This window comes from Vombatus ursinus, unplaced genomic scaffold, assembly GCF_900497805.2.
Source record: "Vombatus ursinus unplaced genomic scaffold, bare-nosed wombat genome assembly UNPS02006874.1, whole genome shotgun sequence".
Taxonomy (NCBI): Eukaryota; Metazoa; Chordata; class Mammalia; order Diprotodontia; family Vombatidae; genus Vombatus; species Vombatus ursinus.
Genome location: NW_020946652.1, coordinates 1346555 through 1366359, shown reverse-complemented (window position 1 = coordinate 1366359; position 19805 = coordinate 1346555). Strand labels below are relative to the sequence as shown.

Below are 19805 nucleotides of genomic sequence, written 5' to 3'. Positions count from 1 at the left end.
CTGGGACTAAAAGGGAACAGAAACCTTAGCTTCTTAGCCTGCTTCTTCTCTAGGCCAGGAAGAACCTTCTCCGAGGTTGCATGTTTCACATCAGAAAGGGGCAAGGAGGGGTCCCCTAGGGAATCTCTGGAAGGAAAAAGCATGAGAGCTAAGCCCAGAAAGAAGGAAGCATCTGAAAGAGACACATTCCCCAGGGAGGGAACAGGTGGAGAGCAAATTATCCAAACATGTACAACACCCCCAAAATATATAGATATGCAGATGCATATATTTATACATTTATATCTATCTTGTTTATGTATGTGTGGGTATATACATGCATATGCATACACATATACATATTCATATACAGGCATGGGGCAGCTAAATGACTCAATGGATAGAGCACTGACCCAGGACTCAGGAATACCTGAGTTCAAATCTAGCCTTACTAGTTGTGTGACTTTGGGTAAGGCACTTCACCTGTTTGTCTCCATTTTGCCATCTGTAAAATAGGGAAAACAACAGCACCTACCTCTAGTGTTGCTGCAACAATCAAATGAGATATTTGTAAAGCACTTAGTATAATGCCTGGCATGTAGTAGGTGCTACATAAATGTTAGCTATTATTATACACATATACATTATGTATATATTATGTTCATAATATATGATATATGTGATTTATATGGTATGAACATAATATGTTCATAATATATACATTATATATCATGCATCTATATATACATGCACATCCATCCATATATCTATCCAGCTATCCAATAGCAACCAATTTCCCTTCAGAATTTTGGCAGAAAATTGGCAGAATTTTTATCTGCCAAGGGAAGGCTGAAGAGTAACTAGACAAACCATCAGCCTCATGGGCAGAAGCCCAGGGTTGTTCTACACTTGCCTTTGTCCATCCTTAGCTTGGTGACCTTAGCCCAGTCATTCTCTCTGAGCATCAGTTACTTGCTTACACAATGAAGGGCTTAGTTTAGCCCACAATGAGTGCTTGATGAGGTAGATTCTCCATGCCCAAATAACTAACTGTATCATGTGGAAGATACTTTTTTCCCCTAAATGAAAAAGACAAAATGAAGGTGTTTACCCATCCAACAAGCATATGGAGAGTCAGAGAAATTGTTGTAGGTATTCTGGCCCTTAAACTGAGGAGGCAGGTCCCAATTCCTTTTCTCAAGAAGCTCCTCATTTAGGGAAGGAACCAAGACTTTGACACTAGACGGCAAAGGATGCCACAACAGGGCATAGAAGGTGCTATGGAGGCTCAGAAGAGGGAGGGCTCACATTCTTTTGTGGGGGAGACAGCTTCAAAAACTTGAGGGAGGTGACTTTTGAGCTGTGTCTTGGAGAAAAAGGAGGAGGAGGATTTTGACAGATGGAGATGATGGAAGAGGGGAAGCTCAGGCTGAGCAGAGGAACGGTGTGAGCAAAAGACACAGAGTGGTAATGTATCAGGTGCACCTGAAGAAAGCAAGTAATCCCATTTATTTGGAGCATCATCTTGTACACTGTAGGTGTTCCAATTTTATTTTATATGTGCATTTGTATTTTACTAGTTTAATAAAATATATATTGTGAAAATACTCCTGAGACTAACATGTCTATTTTCCATGAGTATCACAGTATCTAAATTTAGTATAATAAACATTTTATGATATTTATGCATTAGTGAACACATCACTTAAATATAAGGCACATATAGAGAAACGGTAAAGTGACAGATATAGCTAAAAAGATGGAAGACAGAACCTGGAGGCCCATAAAAGTCACACTATTCTGAAGGCAATAGAGAGCTAGTGATTTTTTTTTTAAGCAAGGAGATGTAGTAGTAGTAGTAGTAGTAGTAGTAGTAGTAGTAGTAGTAGTAGTAGCATCACCACCATCTTTATTACTATTGTTAACATTTATTTAATATTTTAAGACTCACAAAGTACATTATATATAATTCAATATATATATATATACATATATACACAAGCATGGATACATGCACAGATGCATATATGTGTGTCATGTGCACACAAATATACATGTGTGTACATGCATATGTATACACACAGCAGTATGACAGAACCAGTTTTAAAGGGTGAGAGCCAATTGTTAAATTTTCAGTATGAACATTTAGTCCATCAATACACATTTATAAAGACTACTATGAACCAGTCACTTTGCTAAGTGCTGGGGTTACAAAAAGACATATCCTGCCGTCAAGGGACTCATTCTCTAGCAGTTGAGACAATAAGCAAACAAATATGTATGAACAAGCACTGGACAGTATAAAAAGGAAATAATGAAGAGGGAAGATACTAGAATTGGGGGGTTGGGTTGGTTGTAGTAAATAGGATTTTGGTTGGGACTTAAAAGCAGCCAGGACAGCCTGAAGGCAGAGATGAGGAGAGAGAGGCTGCCATTCACACCTCAGAAATCCCCAATCTACAAATCTAGGCTTGGTTCATTCTTATGTGGATTGTCTAGACTTAAGAAAGTGTTAATAACTAGATAATAATAAATTAAATTTAAAAGTGTGTAGTTACATCCCACCCACCCTAACCCCACTCCCAATTGTTAACCACTTGTCTGACACCCTCCGATAAACTTGGGCTAAGCTCATCAGGACTGCATTGTGAGGTAATGAAATCATCACAGGACTGAAACCTGGGGACTAGAGGTTCGTTATGGTAACAACTGGAAAACTTTTAAAAGTGTGAAGCTATCAGTAAGAGAATTCCAAAGACACACATTAGACTTATTGTCTGTGGAAAAACAAAACAAAACAAAACAAAACAAATGGAAAAAAAAAGTAAACCTCCCCAACAGTTAGATACGAGTCAGTGTTGGAGGGGTTGTGGAAAGATAGGCACTCAAGTTAACAATTGGTGGCGGAGCCGTGTGGATTGTCCCAAACCATTTAAAAAACCAATTAGCAATTAGGGTTATCATCCTCGTTTTTTTTTTAAGTGACTAAAATATTCACATCAGAGATTCCACTGGTGGGCGTACAAGGAGGACAGAAAAGGATTAGTGAATGACTAAACATATGAAATGGGATGTTACTGTACTATGCTGGGTTAGTGGAATTGTTTTGCTTTAAGAAATGATGGAAATGAAGAATTCAGAGAAACATGGAGAGACATCAAATCATTCAGAATGAAGGAAACAGAAGCAGGAAATCAACATCTACAATAACAATATGAATTAAAAGCATAACAGAGTAAATCCAATGTTGTGTATTTAAAATAACTAAGTCTGTCCTCAAAGACTTGAGAAAATGTGCCTAGCTTTATTCGGAGGTGAGGGGGAGGGCTGTGGGTCTGGAACATTACATATACCATCAGACTCAGTAGATAGATTGGTTGGTTTTGCTAAACTATTTTTTATTCATTTCTTTTGTATAATTCTTTGTCATAAAATATGGCTCACTGGGTAGGGGAGAAGGGAGAAACATTTTAAAATGAAGGTTATATAAAATGGTATCAATGAAATTAATCTCAAAAAATAAAATGGCCGCTATCTGGTTGAAGAAGAATGAGGCACCTCAGGAAGCACTGGCTTCCCCCTCCATGGAATTCTCCAAGCAAAGGCTGCATGACTGCTTGCCAAGACCACTGCAGAAGAGACTGTTTAGGAGTGGGGTGCAGCTGCTGGTCCTTGAGGTCCTCTTCTCCTCTGAAATTCTTTGAGCCTCTGGCTGAGGAATGAGGATCGAGAGAGGAGAAAAGAAAGATAACCTTGATGTTTGGAGCTTCAGTAACTGAGGAAAGTCGCTGTTCACTGAAATAGGAAAGTAAAAAAGGGGAGATGCTTGGGGAGGGGAGCTAATGACATCACTTCACTAGTGTGACCCTCAGTGGGCGTCTGCAGTTCCGCCTATGAGAGTGGGGAGGTCGATTCTGGAGTCATCCGGCTATCAGAGTGGAGATTGCCAAAGAAAAGCTCAGCGGCAGTGATGGAGGGCAGAGAAGAGAAGCTTGGGATCATGCATTTTTTACCAAGATGGTGGACATCAGGGCCTGGGAGCAGAAGGACTATCCATTATGTTCTGTAACAGCCCTCACTAGCCTTGATTTCCCTGAGAATGTAAAGAGCTGGCTTCCTCTAATTACAAACTGTCCTTCTGCCCTTAGTTCCATTGAATAGGAACTGGCCTTGACCTCTGCCATCAATGATGCTTATGCTGCTCAGAGATAACCCCATGGGTTGGCGCTCCCCAAACACCACAGGGAACAGATTTAAAGCCAGAAGGAACCTTACCTATTTTTTTTTATTCTGATACTCTTTAGCTTTCAACTGATGTTATTAGAATGAAAAAATAATAATGATGATGATGATGATTTGAGAGGGAATCTACTTAATCCCATTGTTAGTAAAAGGGATAAAGTAGACCAAGTCTGCTCACTTTGGGCCAAGCCCCCAGCACCAGATGCTGCCATTGACAGGACCTTCTTATATCAATATTTACAAGGAGAGGGAAACAAGAAAAGTGGTTTGGGGAGAACCACAGATGGAATTGTACAGGAATAGACTTGAATTCTTGCATCTAGCCGCCAATGAGAGGGGCCTCTGAACCAGCAGATTGGACAATTATTTGGGGAGTGGAAGCTAAAGAGACTTGAGAAGACATGAGGAAAAAGCAGCCTAACTGGCTCCCCCTGGGCTTGGGAGCCAGGCCCTTGTTCTTTATTAATTCCCAATGACCTTAGTACAATTTGGTATTATTAATGCTCACCAATTAAGTCCTGCTCCAACAAATGCCAGGGCTCCTGTTCCCATGACAAAGAATGAACCCCTTCTGGTCTCATCCAAAATCATTCCAAGAATGAAGTCATGCTGCTTGAGGGTCAGTCAATAAGAGTGAGCTGTCCCCCTCCATCCCCATTTCTGGGATGCAGCCTGAGACCCCCACCCCCACTCCTTGCCTTTGGCTCTGGTGCTTGAGAATCTGTCTGGAGCTACTGCTGCCACTGCAAATGTCTTTTCTAGATTGATTTTTTTCTCCCTCTTTTTCCTGTCACTGCATTATGAAAGGTCAAGTCGACAAGAATTTATTAAGTGCCTACTATGTACCAGGTTGTTGTGCTAAATACTGGAGATATGACCAAAGACAAAATCAGCTGCTGCTCACAAGGAGCTCACAACGTAATGGGTAGACAACATGAAAAAAAATTATTAGGCAAAATAAATAAAAAGGTGGCCAGTCACTGCATATAGAAGATATAGACAATGGAAAAGGGAAAGGTAGTTTAAGGGGGAATGCAGGAGCAATGTGGGTTGACTGGGAAAGGCCTCTTGGCCACAGACAACTGGTAGCACCATGGATAGAGTTCTGGGCCTAGAGTCAGCACAACCTGAGTTCAAATCCAGACTCAGACACTTACTAGCTGTGTGACCCTGGCCAAGTCACTTCACCCTGTTTGCCTCAGTTTCCTCATCTGTAAAACGAGGTGGAGAAGGAAACGGCAAGCCCCTCCAGTATCTTTGCCAAGAAAACCCCAAATGGGGTTACAGAGAGTTGGACATGACTGAAACAATTGAACAAAGGTGTAGGAAGACTAGAAAGTAAGGGAGGTAGGAACAGATTATAAGGATTTTTAAACCTAAACAGGATTTTACATTTGATCCTGGTGGTAATAGGGGGTCACTGAAGTCAATCGAATTGGAGGGAGGAGGGTAACACGGTCAGACTTTAGGAGGAGCTATTATGGACTACAGTGGAGAGAGAAGGCAGGAATCCAACCAAAAGAGGGGAGCAATCTTCCAGAAAGAGCTCAGTAAGAGAAATATCAACTCATTTCTTTGTATAATTATGCGTGAGTTCTTATGTCATCCTTGCAGCACTCTGTCTCCCCCAGCCAGCCTCCCCCCACCATTTTCCTCTGGATGGTTGCTATCGCCTCCTAATTAGTCTTCTGGCCTCTTGTCTCTCTTACTATGATCCATCCTCCACCAAGCTGTCAAAGTAATATTCTTAAAGCACAGGTCTGATCCAATGACTCCCCTACTCTAAAAACTGCAGTGGCTCCCTATTGCCACAAGGTTAAGATATTAATTCCTGCTTGTCATTTAAAGCCATGTCCAACCTTACACAACCTGTCTTCCCAGGTCATTACATATCACTCCCTTATACACTACGTTTCAGCCAAATGGTCTGACTCACCATTTCTCATACAAAACATTCCATCTCCTACCCCCTCACCTGTATACAGACCAGACCCTAGTCCTGGGACCACCTACCTCTCCCTCTTGGAATCCTTGGCTTGGTTCCCAGATCATTTCAAGGGCTACCTCCTTCAAGACCTTTCCCAGTTCCCCCAGTTGTTAGTCTCCCCCACCCCAACTTCTTGAAATTACTTTGTATTTATTTTTTTCATTTCCTTAGTGTACATGTCACCCCATGGGCCATCCCACATTGAGTGTAATCTCTTTGAGGGCAAAGACAGATAGCTTCATTTTTAGCTCTGTCTCCAGGCCTTAGGCCAGTGTCTAGCACCCAAGAGGGGCTTAATAAATATCTACTGAATAGAATTAAATTTGACAAAAACCTGGGATTTTCATGGTTGTTATATGTGAGTGTTTGCAAAGAAAGCCATGAAATGAGATTACTATAAAGAATATGAACTTATACGGTGATGAATATAGGAATCATTCTCTGAGCTGTAAATTCTGTAAGGAGCCTTCTCCATCAATCACTACCGCTTTGCTCTAATCTGGGCACAGTCCATTACCAGGCAGCCAATGGGGAGGGGCAAGAAAGGGATTGAGGTAAGATATTGATTCTGATGTCTTTGTGCAAAAAGGATTTGAGAATATCTCTAAGCAGGGGTGCAGGGGCCATATTACTTCTGAGTACAGAGATCCTGAGTACAGAGTTCTGTCTAGCAATCCCAATATGGAGCAATTCAGCTGAGGGGGACTAGTACGGTCCCTGGGGCACCACCTGGATGCTCCTGTGAGGGTAACAGGCTGCGCCTGATCTCAGGAGTAGCCGCTGCAGGAGTTACCTTAACTGGGATGAATCTCTGTCTCCACATCCTAGTTATAAATCAGTGTCATTGTCTTATGGACACCTTAATGTCATCATGGCTTAGATTCCTTCTTGAAAAATGAAAGTGCCTGCTCAGCACCTGTCACTGTTAGCCCCAAACAGGTGACTCTACACTTTCCTCTAAACCTAAGGGAGTTGCTAGAAATCTCTTCAATGAGGCCATCACATTGGAAGGCAAGGCAAGGTAGAAGAAGCGAGGATGAGGCAACACAGAGTATGGAAGGAGAGAGAGAGAGAGAGAGAGAGAGAGAGAGAGAGAGAGAGAGAGAGAGAGAGAGAGACTGGGAGCATGAAGGATGTGAAGTTCCTCACAGCCTACATGACATCACGTGGAAACACTCTCGAGATGGAATGGCCATAAAAATTCTGAGAATGAAGATAACAGAGGAGTCAATTTAATTCAACTAGTATTTCTTTATTGGATGAGAGGACTGCAGATCAAAAATGGAAGGGACTTCACAGGCTTTCTAGTCTAACTCCCTTCCTTTACAGTAAGGAAACTGAGACCCAGAGAGATGGAGCATCTTGTCCAATGCTATGCAGAAGGGGTGAGATTGGAACCCAGGTCTTTCAACTCCAGTGCTAATGCTTTTTTTCCCATTTATTTTCTCATCAGTTACATTTTCCAAGGTATCCATCCCATCTCCTCCTCAAAGAAAATCTTTCCTCTTAAAAAAAAAAAGAATAGAAATATTTTAAAAACAATTCAGTGAGAGTCACAAACCCATGAACCCAATATGATGTGCAGTGCACTGCAGAGTTAGCTAAGCCTGTAAAGAAGATAGAGGTTTCTTCTGTGTCTTCTCCTGTGTCTTCAGGCCAATATTGGCCATTGTAATTTCACAGACTTCAATTTCAGCCAACATTTGTGGATTCTTTCGACCAGGGAAGAAGGCCCAGTGGTAAATACTGGAGATAAGAAGACAAAAATCAAATAATGTCTGCCCTCCAGGAGGGCAAGTTCTATTGCAAAGACAAAACAAGGACACAAATATATTTCCCCCCTTGAAGGACCAATTTTCTTTTATTTTAATTATATCAAGTAGAAATCTCCCCTAAGCTCCTTGCATGCATCCTGTCTTTAAATGGAGAATACAGAAGGTAATTGTCCTTTTCCTTGGTGCCATGAGGGTATCATTCTGAACCTCAGCCCTTGAAAAGATATCAAGTCGCTCCCAGATCAATTATTCTGGAAAACGCTGTTCTCCAAGATGCTCAAGGAGCCCAAATGGTTGTACATTTAAATCCATGGGTCTGACTTTCAAGTGTTCTTTCCCCACCCTTGCTATGAGCTTCCACTAATCCCTGCTTTCAACTTCCTCTCCAAAAGCAGCTCACTACCCTCCACCTCCAAAGTATTTTTTTAATCGTCAATGACCTTAGAAAGTAGGAAGCTAAGCTTCTCAGAATTATGTGCAAAATAAGAATAAATAGGAGCTAAGTGGGGGCCTCTTCTGTGACCCAAATTCTCATGAGATAAGAGTACCAATCAATTCATTACTCAGTCATGAAGGTCTGTTAAACACTTAAGAGGAGTTCATCCCTGGGCAGACAGAGACAAAAGTGAAATAAGTAGTTGCTACCCTTGAAGAACTTGGACACTAAAAGGAAAAACACTATTCCCATCAATTTGTTTGCATGTTGTCTCCTCCGTAAGATTGTAAGCTCCTTGAGGGCAGGGACTGTCTTTTGGTTGTTTTTATAACTTCAATATCTGGCACCAAAGAAGCACTAAATAAATGTTTATTAAATGATTGACTGAAATAACTATGTAATGTGTGTGTGTGGGGGGGGTGTTTGTGCGCAAATGTGATTGGACCATCTCTGGTAGAATTTGCTCTTTATCTCCCTAAATAACAGTGGTCTAAGAATCTTATATAGCCATTAAATACTACTGACAAATCAAACCATTGGCTTGGAGTTTGTACTACATGAAAGACTGTAGTCTTTCAAGGCATACAAAAAAGTGTAAGATCTCAATCCCTGTCCTCCAAGGGTCTCCAGTCTGGTGGGGAAGAAAAGGCACAACAAGGACACAAACATAAGATTCAGAGTCAAGGAAGAATGTTGGAGAAATAGATTGAATTGAACATGATAATGCAAGAGACAATAATAACAATGAGGGTAAAAAAGTCATCATTCATGCCACAGCAACTATTGCAAAGCATCTGATCCATACTAACTCAGCTGAGCCTCATGGGACCCTAGGGGGAAGTTACCACAATTTTGTTTCTCCACATTGTACAGATAAGGAAGCCAAGTCTCAGGAAGTTAGTTTCCCCAGGATCACACAGATGTCAAGGGCCAGAAGGAGAATTTGAATCCAAGCCCAGTATTCCAACTGCTATTCTATTGTCAAGGGAACCCAAATGGTACAGAGTAAGTGCTAGAGGGGTCCAAATGGATCCCATGGCTTGTGGTGGCCCAAGATGGCATCCTAGAGGAGGACATTTGGGATTTGTGTGTTTAAGGATAGTTGGGACCTGGCCAGCTAGAGAAGTTACTGCAATTCAGGAGGTAAAGAATGAGTAAACACCGATCAGGATTTAAGGAAGAATAATAGAATCAGGGGTCTAATCAAACCCTTGTCACTATTTATGTGACCTTGGTCAACTTAATTTCCTCTGTTGCCCTCAGTTTCTTTATTTGTAAAAAAAAAAAAAGATTGAATTGAACGAGATTACATCCAAGATCCCTTATAGTTCTCTATTTCTGATATTTGAAGATAAGGGTGAGGTGAAGTCAGATTGTGGAAGACTTAGGGCAGATCTTGTCCCTTTGAAGGGAAAGGGGAGCCACAATCAGGTTGCTGAACTGGGGAAAGAAAATATCAAACCAGCATTTTAAGCTTTACATAACATCTCTCCCTGAGCCTAAGCTGTACAGTGAAAGGATGGATCAGAGAGGGAAATGCAAGTGACCAAGGGACTCATTAGGAGGCCAGTGGAGACAGTGTGAGCAGAGACTGAGCTGGGTGTGGAGAAGTGGGAATAGGAAGCAAGGGAAGAATGCAGGCAATGAAAAAACACACAATGTCAATAAGAGGGCATTTTTTAAAAGAAAATGAAGCCAATTAAAAAAAATCAAACCGGTTGAGCGAAAGAAGAATCAACCATTCTTGGTGAGTGATTAAAAAGGAGGATGACTGAGAAAAAGTCAAATTTTCAATCCCGGGTGACTGGAAAAATGATAGAACCACTAAAGAAAGAAGGAAGTGAATGTAAGAGCCTCAAAGACTGGGGCTGTTTTCTGAAGCATTGCTCTGTCCCCAGAGCCTCCTCCAGTGCCTGGCACACTTACTGCATTTAGAACTGAACTGAAGTCAGCACAGAGAACTGGTCTGAGCCTCAAGCCAAACCGTGGTCCTCTATGGATGTAGATGTCATTTTGTCTGAGAAGGATTCATGGACCCAAAATAGGTTGGGTCGGCTTGGGATTCAGGGAGGGGAGGGAAGAGTAGAGCATTTCAAGTGGGGACCATGTGAAGGAAGGCAAGGATGTGCCAGGGAAAGTGGGAGAAAGACACCTATGGAGCAGAGAGGGAAAGGAGGGCTGCGTAAAGTGGAGTCAGGTTATAGTGGAACATCTGCAGAGGAGGCTATGCTAGTTTCATCAGGAAATGGAAAATACGTGTAAGACTTTGGGCCAGGGAGTGACGTGGTGAAAGTAACATGCAACAGATCAGGTGGAGGAGCTCCATTTTTGAAGCTGTGTTGAAACATCAACAGATATCCAGGAAGCAACTGGGGGTTCAGGTCTGAGAAAACAGGCCATAGGAGAGAGAGAGAAACTGAGAGAGTGAGAGAGACAGAGATGGAGAGAAGAGAGAACAAGAGAGGGGCAGAGAAACAAGAAAGACAGAGATAGAGAAGAAAGAGAGAGAGAGAAGAGAGACAGACAAAGAGACAGACAAAAGGAAATAGAGAGAGACAGAGAGAGAGAGAGACAGAAAGGGATACATACGGAGGGAAGAAATAGGCAGACAGACAGAAAGGGACACAAACACACAGAGAAGAGAGAGACAGAAAGAGACAGAGAGAGAAGGGAGATAAAGGAGGGGGAGGGGAAGGGAGACAGACAAACACAGAGTTAGAGAAGAAAAAGAGAGACAGACAGAGGGCAAGGACAGAAAGACAGAGAGACAAGAGACAGGGAGAGGAGAAAGAGAAGGAAGGAAGAAATAGAGAAGAGAAAAAGAAGAGAGACAGAGAGAGAGAAAGAGGGAAGAGAGACAGAGACACAGAGAAAGAGAGAGAGACAGAGAGAGAGAGAGACTGAGAGAGACCGAGAGAGACAGACAGAGACAGAGAGAGACAGAGAGAGATTTTTAAGTTACATTCATAAAAGTAGGGCATCTAGGTGGCCCACGCAATAGAGTACTGAGCCTGGAATCAGAAAGACTACTCTCTCTAAGTTTAAATCTGGCTTCAGATACTTATAACTGTGTGATGCTGGGAAAGTTACTTCACCCTGTTTGCCTCAGTTTCCTCATCTATAAAATGAGCTGGAGAAGGAATGGCAAAGTACTCAAGTATCTCTGCCAAGAAAACCCCAAATGGGGGCATGAAGAGTTAGACACAATTGCACATACACTTAAGAGAAGTAGGAACTAGTGAAGACAACATGGAAGGATTAGTCAGAGACATGGCAGGAGAAATAGGACAATGGGTAAGAGCAGAAAACACAGGGTGCATTTGGTCCAGAGCACTAAATGCGACCAAGAACTCCAAAAGAATGACAATGGCAAACAGGCATAGAATTGGGTGATAGAGCCCTGAAGGCCATCATGTGACCTGGATAAGCCAGCTCTCTCCGGCCTCCTCTTGCTATTCATTTCTTGGATAGCAGCTTCCAGGGACTTCAGAATTTCAGTATCTCCTTTCTGCCTTGGCAGGAATCCCTGGAGAAGGCCCAGGATTCTGCGGCGCCAAACCGAAGGCAAGTTCTCATTGTATATCCAGCTCTAATTCACTTCATGACCCCAGGCTAGTCAATTCATTGCTCAGCTTACATTTTCCCATTTACAAAACAAGGACAGGGATATCACTGCACCCTATGTGTTATTCAGAAGTGTTTTTTTAGTCTGATAAAATGATTGTGAAATTTATTTCACATAGAAAAATGTATTTTCATGCTGAAATAGAGAATGTAAGGACAAATAGCTTCCCCTAAAGATGAGATGAATTGAGAGATCCCTATGGGATATTAAGGGTTAACTGGATGTTGTAAGTCCCTAGCCTTTGGTGGTGAAGCCTAGTTTAACAACTCTGACTTTCCAACAAACTTCATACAGTCATCAATCCATTCACCAAATATTTATGAAACACCTCCACTGTGCCAAGTACTGTGCTGAGTGCAGAGAGTACCAAGACAGAAGAAAAAACAGTGCCTAGCCCCAGAGACCTTTTATTTTGCTGGAAGGGAGAGCAAGTTCACAGTTAAATCAATCTGAGGGCTATACAAAATAATGCAGAAGAGAGGAAAGGATGCTAATAACTGGGTGGAACAGGAATGGCCTTGTTTAGAAGGGGACCATGAGCTATGATTTAAATGAATGCTCTAAGGCAGAGGTGAAGAGAGTGCATGTCTGACCTAGGGGACCACTTGTACAAAGGCTTGGTGGTAGGAATTAAAATGTCAGGGACAGAGAGAGCAGTTAACAATCATTCCCAGAGATACAACCATGACATGTGTACATGTGGCATATGAGACCGACAAAGTGTGACAGCGCTTTCACATCTTACATAGATGAGCTATTCTTGTCATCACAGGAGAAAGGAGGAGATGCAAAGATGAATCGAGGTCACTCAGGAACAGCCACAAGAACAGAATGCTACTGGATCAAATGGGACTAATGCTGATTTATCTCTGGATAGAGCCTATGAAATGACTAAGGTCCCAGAATGGAACCAAAAGGCCCTCAGTGGGTGACATTCACAAAAATACAACATGCTTTATTTCAACAAAGAACCATAAAATAAATGGCTAAGTGAAGAGGGTATATCAACCAAAATGGCAGGTTCCATGGCAGCAATACCAGACCAGTTTATTGACACCAGAAGCAATGGGAAGTTTGTCCTAAAGGAGGCTCGTCTTACTGATGCGCACAGATTTTGCAAGGAAATGATTTTTTTTTAGAAAAAACTGCAATACAGCATTTCAGGTGAGACAAATTTAGCACCCAATGAATATCCCGAAATTCACAATTAAGTGGCCAAAATTTTCCACCAGAAGCTTACTATTCTTCATAAACGAGTAGCTGACAAATGACCATACTACAGATGCATACCCAAACAAACAAACAATAGTAAAACAAGAAGATTATCTCAAACAAACCCAGTGTTCAAAAACACACATGGGCACACACACAGAGGCAAAAAGAAAGAAATAAATAACAAGAGCAATGTTTTTCATAGATGCCTCCAGAAGGAAATCTCTTACTGTAGTCTAAGACTATACAGTGTGAAAAGCTCTCAGATACAGGGATCCAGTGGGAGAAATCAAACATTTGGCCAGAAAAAGAAGTGCATCCCACTGTCCCTATTGTCCTGTTTGCTAGGGGAGTTGTTCTGAAGATGCTTTTACTGAGTCTCTGGGAGAGAAATCTACAATCCAAATATTTTATCCAATTCCTCCTCCCAAATGAAAACAAATAAATAAGCAGATCACAATCATTTTATGCATCCACTCAAGAATTCACTGGACAGTAAAAGTAAGAAAAGAAGGGTGGAAGAGCCACTAAAACTAGGACCGTTTCTCTCTGAAGGGGGGAAAGGGGAGGGCTATTATCACGTTCTCGGTCAGGCATTAAATACACCAAGACCATCCATTGTATCCCAGGCCATCACCTGTCATCTTGACCTTTGTCTTGCCATGAAACTTTAAAGAGTGTGGAAGAGAGAGTGAGGCTGATGACTTTGTGCAATTCTGCCTCACTTAAATCTTATTCACATACAAGTCAAGACATCACCCTATGATGTCATTGGTCCTCTTTGAAAACTAAGGACGAGCAAGAATAAGATTTGCAAAATGCTCTGCAAACATTTATTATGGTGAACCTTCACAAAAACCCTGCAAGGTAGATGTGATTACTATCCCAAGTTTATAGGTGAGGAAACTGAGGCAGACAAAGATTACTTGATTTGTCCACAGTCATACTGTCAGTAAGTACATTGGGGGGATTTGACCTCTGGTCTCTCTGACTCCAAGCCTGGCCTGCTAGCTCCTAGGCCTTACTGAGCCTCAGATAATGCTATTATAATACAACAGGTAATGCCAGGCCTTACATGTCCTTGTTCCCATTTGATTTTTCTCTACCTCCTGAGCTTACATGTTCCCTACTTCCCCAGTATGTCATAGAGGATGGCACCCATTAGTATGGGAAATGGTATGTTTTTGGTATTTATCTATTTTGAGCTTGAAGAGTCCTTGGAGGTAAGTAAGAAACCCACACCTCAGTCTAGGGAGGGGAAACAATTTGTCCATGATCACACAGGTGAAAAGTGGCAAAGCCAGGAATCGAATTCAAGTTTTGAATCCAGGAATCCAGGTTCTGCCACAGTGATTGGGAAGATCACAAACCCACCTGTGTTATTGATCACAACTCTGCAGGAAATAATGACATGATCATGAGAAAATCCACCCAGGGCATTGGTCATTCAGCTAAAAGTTAGAGGGTAACAACAAGGCTTTTATTTGCGTTTATTTTTTAAATGCAAAATGTCAGTTTCTCACAAATCCTATTCAAAGATGGGTTTTGAAATTATATTTCTTATATACTTTGGGAAAACTAAAGGCATTTTACATTTTATACTTAGAGAATACTTTTCATTCATTGATCTCTCTCTCTCTTTTTTTTTTTTTTTCTGGTGAGACAATTGGTGTTAAGTGACTTGCCCAGAGTCACACAGCTAGTGAGCGTTATGTGTCTGAGGCCAGATTTGAGCTCAGGGTCTCCTGACTCCAGGGCCGGTGCTCTATTCACTGCGCCACCTAGCTGCCCCTATTCATTAATCTCAAAGTCCATACAAACCTCAAAGTTTACATGTTGGTGATTTTTCCTTCCTTCAGAATTCTACCTTGTCATAGTAACAATTATGTATTTGTGGGTTTTTTATAGCTTTTTAAAAATAATTTTAATAAAAGAATTATTTTTTTTATTTTTACTCAGATAGAAAAATATCTGTGTATAAAATGTCAAAATCATAAAATAAGGAGAATAAAATTTTTGAACAATAAAAAAAAGAATTCTATTTCTTATATACTTCGGGAAAACTAAAGGCATTTTACATTTGATACTTAAGGTATATTTTTCATTCATTGATCTCTCTCTCTTTTTTTTTTCTGGTGAGGCAGTTGGGGTTAAGTGACTTGCCCAGGGTCACACAGCTAGTAAATGTCAAGTGTTTGGTCTGAGGTTGGATTTGAACCCAGGTCCTCCTGACTTCAGGGCTGGTGCTCTATCTGCTGCGCCACCTAGCTGCCCCTAATGCTCTCATTTTATTGACGAGGAAACAGACTCATAGAAAATGATAGGCTCGTAGATTTAAAGTTGAAAGGGGCATCTGGTTCAATATTTAGTTCAACACCATCATAGTACAAATGAGGAAACTGAAGCCCAAGGAAGAAGAAGGATTTGGCAAAACTCAACCAGCTAATAATTGAGGTCTAGGGCTGGCACCTGAGACTCCAAAGCCAGGACCTTTGGACAGAGCTCTTGTCTTCCACCTGGTACAAGAAGCCTTGTGGCTCTTCTGCCATGCTCTCATTTGGATCTTATGAGACAGCTCTCTTTGACTCTTGAACTTCCGTTGGTTCTGAAGGGCTGCTCAGATGATTCAATAAGGAAGAAAAGATAAATCAGCATACAGGTAATAAACTCCAGGTTACGTAAGTAAACATTGCTTAATTATACTCCTATTAATATACAGAATCTGTAATGAATTTTGAGGCATTTAATTATGAATTTGACAAGATAATCTAGGGGTAGTTAATGATTATACCAGTAAATTGTTGGGGGGAGAAACCCTGACAGTTATTAAGTCTTGTAACAAACATCAAATTAAGTTCCTCTAGCTGTCTGGTTAAATAGGTAGCAGTTAATTATGAAGTACTTACACATTCTTGACTATATGAAGATGCAAACTTTTTACTGTGTATTAAGTGGGCAGTAAAGAATACATTGGGCAAGGTAGCAGCTCATCCATGTGGTTCACTGGTATACTATGGCAGGAAACCACTGAGGAAGAAGAAACTTGTCTTTTGGCTTTTTTCCTAGGTTCATTTTCTCCTTTCTTAGGACAAGAAGAGTTGAATCCCAATGAAAAATAAAGAATGAACTCAGTGAGTGGGACCCAGTGTTCATTCAGCCTCATTGTTTTGGGGGGCAGTTTTCTGTGCCACATACCAACAACTCTGCTATAGAAGGGAATGTGTTCTTGTCCACAATGTTGCCAAACATCCTCAGTTCCCTTCATCACCCATTATGGATCAATAGATTTCTCCGAACTGCTGTGGTTGATTATTTTTCTGATTTATGTTTATCACAATGTAGGATTGTCATGTCTAGACCACTGGCCTCCATGACAAAAGCTGGATTCAAATCCCTCTGCAGACAACACTGGCTGTGAGATCCTAAGAGAGTTGCTTGTCCTTTCTGAGTCTTAATTTCCTTGTCTTCAAGATAAGGACAATTATATCAACTCATAAGAACATTGTGAGGCTCACAGTGAGATAATAACTAGAAAGCACTTTTTAAACTTTAAAGTGCTATAGGGGTGATAGCAATTATTATTATTACTACTATTGTTAGCTTTCATAACAATTCACGAACTGAGGTTTTACTTTGGTCAATCTTACCTAGTCCAGTCTTCAAGAGGGTTCCCTCATTGTAGAATTCAGGATTTCCAAGAGCAAGTCTGTCTTTACCGGTTGGATTCCTCAGAAGAGAAAAGAAAGTGGTCCAGAATACTCTAGACATGATAATGGAGAATGGGAGGAATGTCCATAGGCACTGCCATGAGACAGGTTAAGGGAATATCCTATCAGTATAAGGAAGTGCTCGGTCCAGCCTCTCCTTTGTCAGAGCCAAGAAAGGAGAATGGACAAAGCATTTGTGTGGAGCCTGTTATATACCAGACACTCTGCTGAGCACTTTCCACACATTATTTCATTTGGTCTTTACAACAGCCCTGGGAGGTAGGGGCTATTATTTTCACCATTTTACATCTGAGGAAACTAAAACAGACCGAGGTTAAGTGACTTGCCCAGGGTCGCACTTCTAGTGAATTTCTGAGGCTGGATTTGAACTCAGACCTTTCTGACTCCAGTGCTCTGTCCACTGAGCCACCTAGCTGGCATAATGTCTATGTAGCAGACACAATTATTGGTCAGTGATCAGTGGAAAGAATGTTGACTTTGGAGTACGAGGACATGGGGTTGAATGTCTTGTCTGCCCCATACTCAGTATTTGATTTGGGATTCATCATGCAATTTATTCCTAATAAGGGGGTTGAACTAGAAAACCTATAGACTTTTCCAGGTCTAAATTTCTGATCCTATGATTCTCTTCTTTTGCTGAAAACACTATGCTTTTCATCTCATCAAAAACATAGTAGTGCCTGAAAACCAACTATGTGAGATGCCCTGGCATCTCTTCTGTCCAAACTCAAGACATAAAATTACATAGTTTGGGGTTTCATGTCAAACAGAGATGGAGTGGCATTAACCTTGGTACATGAGGAATAGAGATTCTGACTCAAGCACCTATGCTTCATTTCACACAATCATAGAATCTCAGGCTTTGGGAAAAGACTTTGGAACTCAATCTCCTTTACAACATTTGTGACAATACTCATAAGTCAGCCTCTGCTTCAGTATCTTCAATATGAGGACATTTTATCCACGGGCTTGTGCTCTTATGGAAAGTTTCCTTAAGTCAAGACTAAATCTACATCTCTGTACCTTTCACCCATTGCTCTGAATTTTACCTTTTGGAGACATTCAGAGTTAGTTTAATCCTTCTAGGCAGCTGGGTGGTTTGGTGCATAGAATATTAGAGTTAGATGCAAGAAGACTTAAATCTGAACTTGAATCTTGCTTCAGATACTGGTTATATGACCTTGATCAAGTCAGTTAACTTCCCTGAAACTCAGTTTTCTCATCTCTAAAAATGAATCCCTTGGACTGAATGATCCCTATCCTTGTAGCTCTGAATTTATCATCCTATGGTGTTCTTCCACATGGAAACTATTCAAATACTTGGGGAGAGCTTTCTTGTAACTTCTAGGTGTCTTTGCCAGATTAAATATACCCAGAACTTTTCAACAGTGTTTGTATCAGGAGCAATGCTGCTGTGATTCAGTGTAGCCCACAATGGTTTTCTCTTGTTCTATTTTGTCTCTGTCACCTATCCCAGCTTCCCCCACAACTCTATGTGTGAACCATAGCATCACTGATACCAGTTATGACTTGTTAACTCTATGGCTCTCCCGTGGTCCAATAAAACACATAGTAGGACATAATGGATATAGTTCTGGGCTTGAAGTCTGGGGCACAAGAGGTCAATTCTTTTCTCAGATACCTACTTGCTATTTGACCTTAAGGAAGCCATACCTTCTCTGAGCCACCTATAAAACAGGGATAGCAATACTAGCAGTACAGGTCTCACAGGGTTGTTGTGAGGGAGAAAAAAAATCGATAATTACATTAAGTACTTTGAAAACTTTCAGCATTAAATAAGTATCAACTGTTGTTTTTTGCAGTTATCATTAGTAATAGTATTCAATAAGTCACTGTGACCCTGAACTGCTAGATCCTTTCTGTTTTTACCTCCCTTCCAGTCTTGGTCTCCAACCTCCTTCACATTTTAAATGATTAAAAAAATGAAATCAGGTTAATAGGGGACAGGATTCTCATCTCAGACTAGAAGTAACCCAGTATTCAATAAAACCAAGAAGATAAATTATTTGAGAAAGGACTCCCTATTTTTGAAGAATTTCCAAGAAAACTGGGAAACATTTTAGCAGAAATTAGATTTAGACCAACATCTTGCACCACATACTACAAGAAGTTGTCAATTTATACGGGACTTGAATATTAAAGGTCGTGCCATTAAAGAAAAAGAAAAGAAAAGCACCAGTTCAGATACACTCAGAGCTCTGTCTAGGGGAAGACTTCTTAATCAAACAAGAGAACAGGATAAGAACAAAAGGGAAAATAGTATATTATGTGAAATATGGAAGCTTTTGCACAAACAAAATTATTGCAAATAGGATAAGAAGGGAAGCCACAACTGGGGGTGGGGAGAACCTTTGCAAATTAATTAACAAAAATATATGACAAAAACTTTTTTTTCTTATGAATCAAGAATATGGACAAATAGTTATCAATAGAATTGCAAACTAGTACTAACTCTATGAAACTTTTCCCCCCAAATCACTTATAATAAGAGGAATATAAATCCACAACATGATTTCACCTCACATCCAGAAAGTTGTCAAAGATGACAAAAGATGGGAAATATCCCATGCTTACAGGGAGGAAGAAGGCAACATTGTAGAAATACAGGCATATTGCTAGTGAGGGTGTGAATTGTTACAACCAGTCTGCAAATCAATAGGGAATTATACTAAGAAAGTGATTAAAAGGCCAAACTGGTTGACCTAGAGATCCCATTGCTAATTATGTATCCCAAAGAGGTCAATAATTTCATGAAAGAACCGATAGTCACCAAAACATTCAAAGCAACACTTTTTTTTTT

At 40.8% G+C, this 19805-nt stretch overlaps 1 long non-coding RNA gene across 1 annotated transcript; it reads right to left on the bottom strand.

Annotated features, from left to right (window-relative positions):
* Window positions 1-7766: 7766 nt before the first annotated feature.
* On the bottom strand, window positions 7767-16986 carry LOC114033306. Its single transcript, XR_003567962.1, has 3 exons — window positions 16904-16986; window positions 15726-15869; window positions 7767-7954 (listed from the first exon to the last, which is right to left on the bottom strand). It is a non-coding gene; the product is annotated as an uncharacterized LOC114033306 (long non-coding RNA).
* Window positions 16987-19805: the final 2819 nt, after the last annotated feature.